We start from the raw sequence: 13,588 nt of genomic DNA, 5'->3' as shown, positions 1-13,588 counted from the left end.
TGCCTGAAGAAATTCTTCCTCCATTCTGCTCTCACTTCCATGCATCATAATGAACTCTCTTTCTCTCTCCATTGGTTTGTAATGTTTCCGAAATGCAGCCAAATCGAACCCCACCCGAAGAAGGGCATACACCCTGCTACCTCCCACGAGGTAAGCATAAATTTTAATCCACCAGACACAATTACAGGATATGCATCGCGATAAGCTGCACGCAGTCGCAGACAAACGTTACATCCGCTTGTCCGGCCCCGGGACAAGGGCTGTGGTGGGCTTGTAGATGAAAATTCGATAAGCAGCATAATTCATGCGTGGTGTTACGGGTACGAGTGTCGGTGTCGCGTTCAATAATTGAACGCGGGCATGAACAATGGTGGACATTAAATCACTGCGCGCACTCACTCATAAAAATGCATACTAAACTCACATGAAAATCGAATATTATTACCTGCTTTTTGTGCACCTAACCGGGGATCTTTGTCGGTATTGTTTGCTAAAGAACTAGCACAGAAGCGATCTCACCTTATAGAATTGGCTACAATCCAGCAAATCCAACGAGTCGGAAACCCAGCCTTCGGGACACAATCAACCTAATTAATAGCATTCCATGCGTACGATCAACAGCAACTGTTTCTACTGATTAAGTTTACCGTACCGGACTGCAAACAAACTCATTCGATGATACGATTGAATAAGCATCGTGCAAATCCTTGCCCAGCCCATTTCTTCCCCTACAAAGCGTCACCCGTACGCATCGGGGTGACTCCCGAACCGTGAGCAAACAGATTCTAAAGATTCCAAATATGCTGAATACATCATCCCATTATGCTCGTGTGTGCCACCGGCAACACCCCGGGAATGCACGATGTAAATTCAATTTCGTAACAGTACGCTTTTCCGCTGCGGTGCCCCGACTCAATTCGGCGTCTTGCCAATTTAGAATTCGCCCTGCTCGGCACGATGCGGGACGGTATCGTCGACACGGTGTAGCTGTGGCAGTGTAAACGAAATCCTACATATTCGATATAGGAATATAGGGAATACGAATTGCCAGGCAGGACAATTAATTGATTGACTGATTTGTTCACTTCATTACGTCTACCACGCCTGGGAAGGAATCACTGAGCTGAGTGCAGGTTTATTAGACACTGGCATGTTTGGCAGACGAAAACACGATTGATTTATGCTCTAATAAATGCTCTTGATCAATCCCTAATATTCGATGCTTGCAATAATCGATCGCGAAGTTCGTGTTTCGGGCGATGCTTACATGCGTGCAACGACAGCAGCATTGACAGCTTTCCAATCTGGCCGTCCATTTGCCTAGGGTACATTCTTTCCTGCGCTTCTTCTCTTACGCACTTCCCGAGGGCACACATCGAGCGATGTATCAAACCCGTTGATTCACGCAATAAATTCTCCATCAGCGTAGTTTTATAGGATAGGAAAGGGCGCTAGCCGTGCGAGACGTCTGTCGGTCAGCTCTAGCCGTACCAGCGCACCCCGGAACCGGTACGAACGTTTCAGATGCTATATAAGAGCAAACGTTGCCTGTTTGGAGCCTATGAAGCAGCCTTTCATAGCGTCCACTTTCGCGTGATCCATCTAAGGAAGGAAAGCTTAATAAGAGCAGCCACCCTATATCATTTCCCCGTGTTGGCGTTACGAGCGAAAGTGAACTTAATAATCCCGCGAAAACTTGTCTGCGAGCAACTCTTCCCGCGAACCAATGTCGTTTAGACACTTTTTAGGAAAACGACGAATATGGCCCTGGTTGAGCAGAGCATATTGCACATTAAGCCCGTCGGGATGGAGCACCTCATGACTCCGCTATTTGCGTTCGATACAACCTCGGAAGCGAACGATGCTGTCCAAATGCAGCCAGAGAGCTAATGGGCGGGAAAAAAAACTAGTAGCCACATAAGAATACATTGAGTGTGATGGACAGCATTCTGCGGTACAGGTGTCAGGGACAGGTCATATAGAATGTTACCATCCGTAATCTGAACTAAATATAGCGCTACCCGGCATCGCTTCAAGCGCAGCCAATAACTAATGCCCATCCATACATAAATAAACCCTTGTGTGTGCAGTATCGTTCGCAATATCCGCATCCACCTCGAACAGAAGCATTAACGTCCATTCGTTCGCTCACGGCCAGGAAGACGCGCGAGGAAGAACGAGAAGAATGTCCTCCCTGGTCGCCGTCATTGCCGTCATCGTCATTATATTGTTGCCTCGCCACGTCTAATCGCACAACATTTGTGGCAAGCATCGGTCCGGGCGAATGTCGTCAGGTTCACGCAACCTTCACCTGCTTCGATTGTGTCCTTCCGTCTGCCTGCCCATCCCGCCATTAGAATTCTCACACAGGAATGACGCGTGTCGTGCGGATAAGCTCCATAAAGCAAAGCTTCGCAGAAACCAGAAAAATGATGTCATTCCATGGCACACAGATGAAGCGCGGTTAATGGACGTACGAAGAGGATGAAAACAAAAAGGCCATATATACATCATGTCGGTTGATGAACGTAACGATCTTCTTGTCTTGTGGAAATCGTTTCGAATGTCATCTCGCCCAAGTTCAAGGTGGTCTTGTGCCGGGCGCAGACACAAAGAACGACCGTACCGATGTTCGATACCGATGCTTCGGAAGTACGCACAATCGATACGCATTAATTTGTTACTTCCTTGTCGTTCGAGAGTTGGAATGAGAATAATTCGCTACAAATGAGCTTGCCCGGCCCGGTTTCAAATGCCCTGATTGATTGAAGTGACACGTTCCCAGGAAGATGCAAGACATTGATCGAAGTCAAGTAACTTACAAACTTGCTTTTATATACTCCACCTCACACACACACGCACACTTGAAACAATACGCAACTGTAGAAATTAAATAGGACCAACAGAAATGTCAAAACATAACACCGTTGGTCAAGGCCACCATCCGGCAAGGTAATCCAACGTAACAGTGGTCGGTGTATAATATCCGACTCAGGCAGACAGCGAGTGAGTGGAAGAAACGATTCGCTCTGCAGATGCAGATATGGATGTAATCTGGCCAACCTTGCCAGCCGTCCAGTGTCCAAACACGTACCCCGGTGTGGCGGCCGCCTTTCGCACACTCCATCAACACCGGGTCCGGTCACGCTCTACATACGCGTAGGTTTCGGTATGCGCACCAAACAACCAGGGGGCTTAAATGCGTTACCAAATCCCAGTTCGATTGCCGAGCGGATACACCGATAGCACGTGCAACGATTAATGCACATTACACACAACAGCAGCAGCATGATTGCATGCTTTTCCTTTTATTTCGTAGCTGATGGCAGATGGAAATTCAATGGTAAGCGCGGGGTTAGCCGATAGAAGACAAGATAAGTGTTTCGCGGGTGGGGCTGCGCTCAACCGTTAGTGCCAGTCACCCACAAAACTCGATTCGCACACACAAGCACGTCCAATTAAACCGATAATGAGCCCACGTTATCTGGCCGGGTTTTATTTGAAGGTTGAGTGAGAAGGGGCTTTCGCTTTCTCCCGGCAACGCGACGCGTCTACAGCGAACCGGCTCCACCGAAGCTGGATGCTCCGGATCCGCGGCCGAGATCTTTTGTTGGCCGAGATTTGTGCTCGCGTTGCCTCGACTTCCTTCACGGCACTCGAGCATTATGTTCGATTGTTTCGCCGTTGACAAAAGAGGTGAAAACGGTGCTTAAGGGTGCTGCTTAAACCTCAACCGAAAGCGAAAGCGATGGAGTCTTGCACGCAGCCGAAAACCATCCAACCGTCGTTCGATAAGATAGCAAAAGAGCGCCTTTAACCAATAATGGGCCTGAAGGAACCTTCTTTTGGGTTAGGGAAGGCCGCGCAAGACAAAAAGCTTCGCTTTCCTCGAAACCTCCGGTAGTTTGTTGGCTTATGGCGAACAGCTTTTGTTGGAGCGATCGAAGCGGCGTAAAGATGACTTCAATCAAAATGGAACCCTTGTGAGTTGCTCTTGTGCTGGTAGAAATTAATTGCTCTATAATTACAACCCAGCTGGCTCGGCCGAATGAGAAACGGACCGCGGAAAAGGAACTCACAGCCATGAGCTTTTTTATTTGCCACTCGTTGACGCTTGAACTTCATCATGAAGCCGCGTGTCCATCTACCGTAAAAATCTCTCACTCTCGAACAAGGATAACTGTGCCGCGAACGCTGCAGTTGCTTTTCGTTCCGCTTCTAATTCTTCGATCGTGCAACGAACTGTAAGGAACACCTCTTACCGGGGGATTATTTCGACGTTCTTCCCCGGACGGAAAGGAAAAATCAAAGTGCGCAAACACTGCGGCACTGATGACGGCTACTCCATCGGCTCACCGTCAAGGAGCATGTAAATCGAGAAAAGGAAAGCAATCTACCCGGAGTCTGGCACTCACACACACACGCACACACACACGCACTCACACATACAGACCATCAACCCATCAACGTCAAGCGAAAATGGATGCTCTCTTCCTGCGAGACTATGAATCACTCTGCCCCAGGATCCTTGCTTTGCTGTATCGCTTAGCCGCCGTGTGTGTCTGTGTCCTTGATATGTCCTCATCTGTGATTTCTTTCCCCCGATGGTCGTACCGTGGGGGGGGAGGGCCATTGTTTTCCATTTAGACAGTTGATCGAAAATAAATCTAACGCTTTTGTTTTATTATCATGAGCGGCACCATTTCACTCACTCACTCCATCAGTAAGCACGTGAATGGTAAATCGTTATATGGACGAAGCACTGCGATCGATCGATTTATTTTGACAGCAATAATAATAAGGAGATGACGCGGTAGAGTAATTGTTGTGGAATCAGGCATCTGGCGTAAAGGTTAGGATAGTTCGAAAATGTGTTCCCGAGTCTGGCGGTTTATTGTACAAAAATGTTCCAGTAATAGTCATCAACGGAGCCGATAATTAAACAAGCACATAGAACTAATTCCCGAGTTTGGTAGCATTGTAATTACAGGTCCGAACACATGGAACACTCAACTTCTACACCAGTTGAATGTTATCAATTCAAAAACAAAACCTAACCACACCGTGAGCTTTCTGACGCTCATCTGTTCTTTTCCCACAGCATGCAATCATGTCTATCCGCGGGCAGCAGTCCGGTAATAAAAAATGATGTACGTACGCACACAAAAGAAGCAAATCAAAGGCACAATACGCGCTTCGCAGTGAGCGAATAATACAATTTTCTCCGTACAAATACAAACAATAACCGAAAACATTAATTTGCCGCGAAACAACGCGGGAGGTGTCGAGTTGGAACATTGGTACGAACCATACGCATGGAGTTGTTCGAAAGCTGTTCAAAATTTTGCCTCGAGTTACTTTTTATGAGCTTGCTAGCTTCATTATTCTATCACTGAAGCATACCCACTCCCGGTTAGCAGCTCTCGTTTTTTCCTTGCGCTGGCTTATAATGGTGCCCTGTTGCATGAAATAAAATAAAAACGAGTGCTCCACTCACACACACACCACTTCACAACATGAGTGGCAATCAACGCTTTATCAACCTCAAAATCCACCAACATTTCGGTCATTTCGACGGATGTACGTCAAATGGTGTGATTTTTAATTTATTGCGCAGCTCAACTACACCCTCAACAGCGTCGGCAGGCCGGCGGAACCCAGCGGGCACAACAATGCACAGCTCGAAACAACAGGCTAGCCCACACGGGTGGCTTTACAACGCCGAATGTCGAGTGGGCATCAAACTGCAACATGGACATCATACACACACACACACCCGCCTCCCAATTCGGGGACCGTTCACCCCACCTGTTCACCAATGTGCACTGACGAGTGTTAATAATTAAAATCATCAATTAACCCGATTCCCTGCACTTCCGGTGAGGGTGTGCGCGCCTGGACATAAAACATGCACCGTGCAAATAATGTACACCGGTGGCAAGAATGCATCAACCGACTGGCACATACACACACGCAAACAATATTGGGGGGGGGGGGGGGGAAGCTTGTATTATTCCTACAAGCGTAGGTAATTCTTGGTGCATTGGACGAGGACAAAGCGGCTTTTGATGAAATGTTGCGCCGCGCGATGAAGCGCAGATCCGGTACCGCTTGATCTCACACTTGCCGCCGGGATTCATAATGTTGAAAATCGTTGAATAAATTATTTAAACACAATTGCTAGCTGCATACGGTTTCCGTGCCGCCGACAGGCCAATCAAGTTAAACAACAACAGCAACAAAAAAGCACTCCGTCGGAATGACTGAAACGCTCGAAGTAAATGCGGATTTCTGTGGATGATTTATTTATTGGGGTTTTTGGATTTTAAAAACTGCATCCAATTTACTTTAAAAAAGTATTGCTCTTTAAAAAAAATTAAATAATATTTAACACTATTAGAATTTTTATTTGAAGGAGGTAAAAAAGATAAGCAAATAACCCAAGTGACGAACTATTTAGCATTTTTAGAATGACTTCTCTCTATGCTGATTATTTTTCTTGCTCTATTTAAGACCCGTTTTAAGATAACTAATAATCTCTTCATTTACTACTATAATCAGCCAAACAGAGGACCACCCACCATCGTTCACAAAAATTGATCCCACTCAATTCACATCAATCATGCTTCAACTTGACGCTCAGTAAAAATCCCGAAATCAAAAGTTAACCCACTTGCCTTCTCCCTACAAACGCAGGGAACGTTTTCTTCGCCGTCCCCGTACAGTGAAGACGCGTTGTGCAAAAAAATAATATGCACAACCCTCCAAATAATGTGGAAATCATTTGCATCCACGGCGAAAAATGAGGAGCAGCAAGAATGAATGAACAGCACACTGTGCCGTGGTTACCAGTTTTCTGCCATGTACACGAATCCTGTCACGTTGTAAGCTTCCCGACAGGAACGTGCCTGGCATGCCCGATCATCGGATCTGAGGTCAGACACACACACACACACACACACGCGAGCGCTAACCACAAACACAGGCACGATATGTCTCAGTTCGTTCGTACCCCGACACGAAACACGGCGGATATAAACGCCCGACAAGCGAGTATCCTTCCCACCGAAGGCTTCGAAAGTAACGATTCGCATAAAAGTTAATAGTGTCGTTATAATCCCTACTGACAGGGCTTCCCCCATGGTCCCCCCCCCCCCCCCATCCCGTCACCACTCCTCCCTCGGTCGGTGTTCTGAGGTACTCCCGATGCGCCGCGATGGTTCTAAATATACTTTCCCGCCACTCTATGTATGGATTTTTCTCTTTCGCTTGCTTCCATTCTACGTTACACCGTTCAAAGCTCTTTCTGGCTCTTTGGGTGTATTTGCACAAATTATCTGCGATTTTTCCTCTCGCTGGTTCGATCGAACCGGCCTGGGACGAGGTGAGGAACACGCACGAGCACGACCCCGGGAACACGTGATTTTATCCTTGCTGGCTTCATTGACCGTGAGGATAGAAGTGGCGTGTGGGATGGACCTGTTCGGTAAGTCCTCCCGGTGGGTAAGAAACTTAAAAACGATCGTTAAAAATTTTGCCATCGCTCTCTCCATTCTAATCCTTCAAACACCTGTGCACGGGCAGGCTGAAACGTGACCGTAACCTTCAAATGCGCACGCTTTGGCGGAAGCAGCCACAAATTGTATTGATTTTGCGTTGTAAACCTTGCTCAATGTTGTGACGTGTGGCGAAGGAAACCCCTTGCTACCGCTGGTCGTACTAGCGAAGCCGAAAGAGCTAATGCGGCACGGTAGGGTTTCCAATTCTCAGCGCATGAGACTATGAGACTGAAGAGACATTTCTGATTCACAACATTGGCTCACAATAAAAATGAAACGCGCGTGCAAAGTTCTGTGCTACCCTGGAGCTGCAAGTATAAATTCTTATCATCAAGCTCTAAAACCGTAGAGCTTTTTAGCGGGAAACCCACCACATGCAGCGAAGAAGCGACGTTCGGCGAAAGTTGTGCGCAAACAAGGCACCGGCACAAAACCAATCCATCTAAATGCAATCCAGGTTCAAACTTGTTCTCCAATTAGTGGAACTTCTTCGCTGAACTCTCACTTTTAAACTCCCACTCCAAGAGCGGGAGGGAGAGACTCCCAGAAAGGGACGAGAAGAAGACCCGAAAGTCTTAAACTCGTGCCCCCAGCCCGGAGCACAGTTTCGCTCCGGAAGTGGCACTTATTGATGCTACAAAAAGTCATAATTTCAACTTAGTTCCGTGCATTTACTCGATTAAAGCTCGACCGGCCCGTCTCGGTTCGCGCCGATCGAGCAAAATGGTTTGCCGCCCTTGCAACCGGAGGGTGGCAGTGCATTTTCATCTCTGCAGAAAAGCACTTCACCGGAATGAAGCCCGCTTTAGAACGATGCCAGCCCGCACGGCACCTGTGGTAGTGTGGAGCGTTCGTTTTTTTTTTCGTCCACTCTCGGGCACTTTTCACCAGGCGCGCGGACACTGTGGTAGAAAAAGTTCTAGCTCTCCCATTTGTCGGTTACATAAAACCCTAAAATAACACCAATGATTATAACATCATCTCAGCCACGGGGATTCGTACGACTAAGGGTTTGTGTGTGCAGAAGGAGTAGAACGAGTACCATAATGGATTGAATGTGAACACAGGGCCACAGCACCTTCGGATGTCCGGAAGGAGTTTTTGTGTGTCTACCGCCAGAACCGCCGAAGCCATAAGAGGCGCACGGCCATAGGGGTAAAACGTGTCCAGAACATTGAATATCCTAAGCCCCACCGCCGTTTCCCACTGCTCTTGGTACAGCATGCAAAAAGGTTCAACGTTCACAATAGTTATAAGAAGTGAGAGAGCTTTTTTTTCAACTCAAATCAACTTTTATACAACGCACTTAACTTCACAATATTGGTATGATCAATTACTGAAACATGTTCCAGCCGGGAACATACTTTTGCAGCGAACATATTTTACCAGAGATTAGCGATACGATGACATACGGCAATGGTGCACTAAAAATAATGGCAAACGCCGCCACGATAATTCCCAAAGTATCATTTTCGTCCATTTTGTCCACCATACCCTTACCCTGGCTTTCCGGTACACACCTCACAGCAGAATAGCAATTATGCTTTCACTAAACTTTTTCATGCTGGAGAGGGGAAACATTTTCTTCGCATTGTTTCCTTTTTTTTTGTTTAGCTTGCGCTTTATCTTATTTGCTGCTGCTGCTGCTGCTGCTGTGTCCATAAACAGCTACCAGAAATGGTGGCCACAAAGCACAAAGAAAGGTACACGGTACAGACAATTTCATAAAAATGCCAACGTCACGTACGTGTCATCAGCCGGCGAGGTGGATTAGAATGCTTCAAACAAAAATAACGCTAAGCACATAAATTTCTCTCCACGGTGTTCGGGGCGATTTCTGCTTCATCATCCGGCGCCATGCGCGGAAGAAATGGGAGAGTTCAGAATACAGTTTGGTGTGCACCAGTAACACAGCAAAAAAAACCCAAAACACGTCAACCAGTGCTACAGGTTCCACCGCGCTACATATGGCGCGGTCCTCCACAACAACATATGTGGCCCACCTGGAAGGAAGGATAATTTTTCCAGCTGCAAATATCTCCACTTCCGGTAAGACGGCTATAAAAAGGGCTCCTTCTCATGCTAGCCGAGTACAGGTGTGTGTGTGTGTGCAGTTTGATGAACATTTCCTTTTTTGTTTCTTGACACTACAAGATATCAAACATACACGAGCAAGCTATAGGAAAAACACTCCCTCACACATGCAGCAGAAAACCTACCAGGACGGTTAATGTGGGAAGAAAAGTGCTGATGAAATTGTGCCTCATTCCCAGGGCGTACGATCATGAAGAGGGGAGTTCACTAAAGCGTCCAGAGCACCCAGAATGGGTGTCTCGCTCTTTTTGCTTATCAACATACGCTGTTCCGCAACATAAACGGTGAACGGTGAGCTGTAATAAAAAGCGTAAGCTAATATCGTCCATCCGGTTAAAATAGCTTCCGGTCGGACAGTACTGCGGGCCGCAATAAAGCAGTCGTCCGGCGCTACCGAATAGCAGCACACTCAAATAATGCCATCTTCATCAAGCAATCCGTCTGGTGAGTCCGTGATGGCACGGTCTCGTTGCCAATTTGAACACCAACCAGGGGGGGTATACTACTTATCCCTTGCGAGATACGCAGCACCGTGCAGTGAAAGGGAGAAGAAAAAAATCCTTTCCTGTTTTTGCCACATCATTAGTAATTAGATATACACAGTTTTTGACTAATATTTAACTAAAATGTGGCAAAAGTTTGATACAAATTTGCTACACAGATCGGCCCATTTCGGTGCGGAACATCTATTTCTGCACCACAAACATAACCTCAAATAGCCTTTTCAAACTGCTGTGTCTTTCCCCGTCTGTCATTCCGCTACATCCATATCAACTATGGACGGCAGTCGGATTGCTGAGTCAAGGCCACTCCTTAAACATCTGTTGGAATGTTAGTGACACATAATCATGGGAGACATTTCGCACACCACACACACACAAAAATTGCCACGCCACGCACCACTTCATCACCGACAGCACATCCTGCGTTTGATGACGATTTTCATCGGAAAACCGGCCCGGGAAGGACACGAATCAGCAAACGCTCCGTACCAACCACCGACATCCCGGGAACACCGAAGACAGATTAGGGGTGCGTTTTGATTAAACGACGCTATTTGTCTTGGGCCGAGTGAGCAAGCTTGTCCCGAGGATCGTTCGCACATACAGAACGCTGAATGAAATTGGTCTAGCGTAGGTTTTTAATCGTGTGACAGGCAGCGTGTCAGAGTTCCCGTAGGTACTCGCCGTAATCGAGTTCTCGCCATGCTGGGGAAGCACGCAATAATCGTGTACATGCCCTTCGCCGAAGACGTCATAATTGCACGCACTACACGGTTGATGGCCGTAAGGAAAGTGCTTAAAGTTCATCAACAGTGCCTGCCAGTTAATCAATTGTGCAGTCGCGTATGGCATTTGCTCGCGTGGTAAAACCACCGGCGGGTAAAATGGCAACCCGGTAAGGGGGGTGTTAAATTGACCTCATACACTTGACAGTCCTGAGAAAGTCCTGAGCTCATCATCCACATGCATACCACGTTGAAGGAATTCTCGGATTATAAATATTTATGTTAATTGTTTTGGCTTATCCACCAGCTCGTGATGCAACGTCATCGGTGGTGGTGGTGTTGGTTGCTGGTATGCAAGACAGCTCCCGGCTCCGGCACGAAGAAGCTCTCGACGCATGCAGTACAGCCTGGCGAACGTCTACCGACACTATTATCCGCCTGAAGAGAGCTACTCTTGTCTCTCTGCTCTGCTCATGTTCAATACACCACCAATGATGGCAACTACCGCCATCGTCGAAGGTTTGCCGAGGTTCGATAAGTAACCGATAAGCCGTTCGCAAAGGAGGTGTACGCATGAAATTGCACTGCTCCAATTGTGCCTCCACCAAGCCGAGACGCCGTTGGACGTGAAGCACCACCAAGGCGTAATGCTGAAATGAAGTCGTAACCCTTACCCGCAAAGCACTATTGATTATTTATGAGTAGCAAATTGAAGTGTAAAATGTTAGCAACACTTTGGCCACGTTGATAATGGGGGGGGGGGGTCGTTTGTGATGCGGTTACTACGACAACCGAGCGGTGGAGGAGCAGCTTACCGCCTCTCGAAGATGATCTCAATTCGTGCGTAATAGTTCCTTGAAGCTGCGGTTCACTATTGCTTGCGCATCGACGGGGAGATGAAGAATCACTGCATAAATAATGCTGCGGTTGTAAGCTGTTTAAATAATCGTGCAAATATCTTGGACGTCAAAGTTCCACAAAACTATTAAGCAATTTACAACAAGTTTCCAGCATTGTTTTCTCCAACTTTGACTTGTACATCTGGGGGGAGAAACAAATCTGAATGGACATTAGTAGATCTTAAAGGCCTTTTCCACTTGGCAAAGATTGAGTTGAGTGTACCTTTCAACGCGTAACACAATTTGATTCCTTGTCCTTTTCAAATATCTAACATGTGTACAACCCCAAACACATGTTTGAGACCTTTTCTAGCATACTCGACGTCGTTCTGTATGCCTTGCAGCAACAACTGAAGGACAGGAGTTGTTTCCCCTGGCCGCCTAACAAGCAAGTATTCAATATTTGATATCGTGCCCAACATATCCACCCTTTCAAGGACATGAAAATACATACTTGATAGCATCGCTGTGGCTTCCTAAACCGCCCGGAGTTGAAATCAATAAAAAGGTAAACCGGTTGCTGCAGCATTACCATTTCACAGCAACTTACAGCACCACACACAAAAAAACCCCCACTAAACCGTTCCGTTTTGGAAACTTCGCCCCAAAAAAACTACTCTAAAGAATCGTAGTTCCGAAACCGCTCACTGGTGTTTTGGTGCTGCTAATGGTTCTGTTGTTCAAATCATCAGCTACCGAAAACTCTGACGGGGCGTGCGGGAAACGGTACACGGTAATTGGTGAAGTGAAATAACCCACCCACGGAAGGACACGTTCCGTACGGCAAGCCCATCAACAGGAAGGCACGAACAGAATTGCTCTATCTAACGCAAATGAAGTACTTTAGTGGCGATATCAGTGCGCCGATTTGGTAAAACCTTAACCACCTGCCCCTTAAGATTACACACTCGCATGTTTGTCTGTGTACGGCAAGCTTTGTGTGCCAGCCTCGTGTGCCATCGGCTTGCACCTAGTTTGATGAAGATGACGAACGTCAGAACGATGTCTCGTGTACGTGGCACCGAAAGCACCGTGTAATTAACTTAGTTTCTCTACCACTCTACACAGCAGCACAAATTACGAACGAATGCAGCCACGGTAAAGCTTCCTGCGATGGGGCACACACACAGGCACACACATTCACCTACCGATCTGGGTAGATTGGAAAAGTTTCCGACCTGGTTGCATCTCAAAAGAGGTTACCATCTTGCTGCCATCTTTCACGACCCCGGCAAGCGTTGTCGACAGTCCACCCTTTTCGTTCGCAAACGTAGGGGGAGGTGGGGGGGGGCAAAAGGTTGCCAAGCATTAGTGTGAGATGCAGCTCGGTGGCGCTCGGAAGGCGGGAGCTCCCGCCCGAGCTGGAGCTAGATCGGGAGCTAATGCAAGCTAATGGTAGCTTACGCATCGGCTTTTCTTAACGAGCTCCAACGTAAACCGGATCACGGGCAGCCGAACTACGGTGAACCGGGAACGCGACTCACCGTTGCGTTTGCCGCATCGTTTCGACCTACGCAGAGATAATTAAGCATACGCAACATAGCAGCAGCACAGCACCCGGCTGTTTAGCTCGAGCTTTTTTTATCGTTTCCCCATACTCGGTGGCCCAGTGCCGGCTGGTCTGCATTTGCAAGGCCGATCTATTTTTACCCCTTTTTTTCGTAAATTAGACCATTTACGTGCACTTTTCGTCGGGTTGGATGGGGTTGATGAAAAAGCCAGCCGATTCGCTTTCGGCCGGATCCGATTACGGTCTAATCGAACGAAGATTAGCAAGCATTTTGCGAAAACTTAACAGCAAGCAAATT

General features: G+C 47.2%; 1 protein-coding gene across 9 annotated transcripts in view; it reads right to left on the bottom strand.

Annotated features, from left to right (window-relative positions):
• Positions 1–13,588, bottom strand: part of LOC118505437 — a 137,162-nt gene that overhangs the window by 87,472 nt on the left and 36,102 nt on the right. The window lies entirely within an intron of this gene.

Source organism: Anopheles stephensi, chromosome 2 (assembly GCF_013141755.1).
Source record: "Anopheles stephensi strain Indian chromosome 2, UCI_ANSTEP_V1.0, whole genome shotgun sequence".
Classification (NCBI taxonomy): Eukaryota; Metazoa; Arthropoda; class Insecta; order Diptera; family Culicidae; genus Anopheles; species Anopheles stephensi.
The sequence above is the reverse complement of the archived record's forward strand: the minus strand, read 5'-3'. Positions and strand labels throughout refer to the sequence as shown.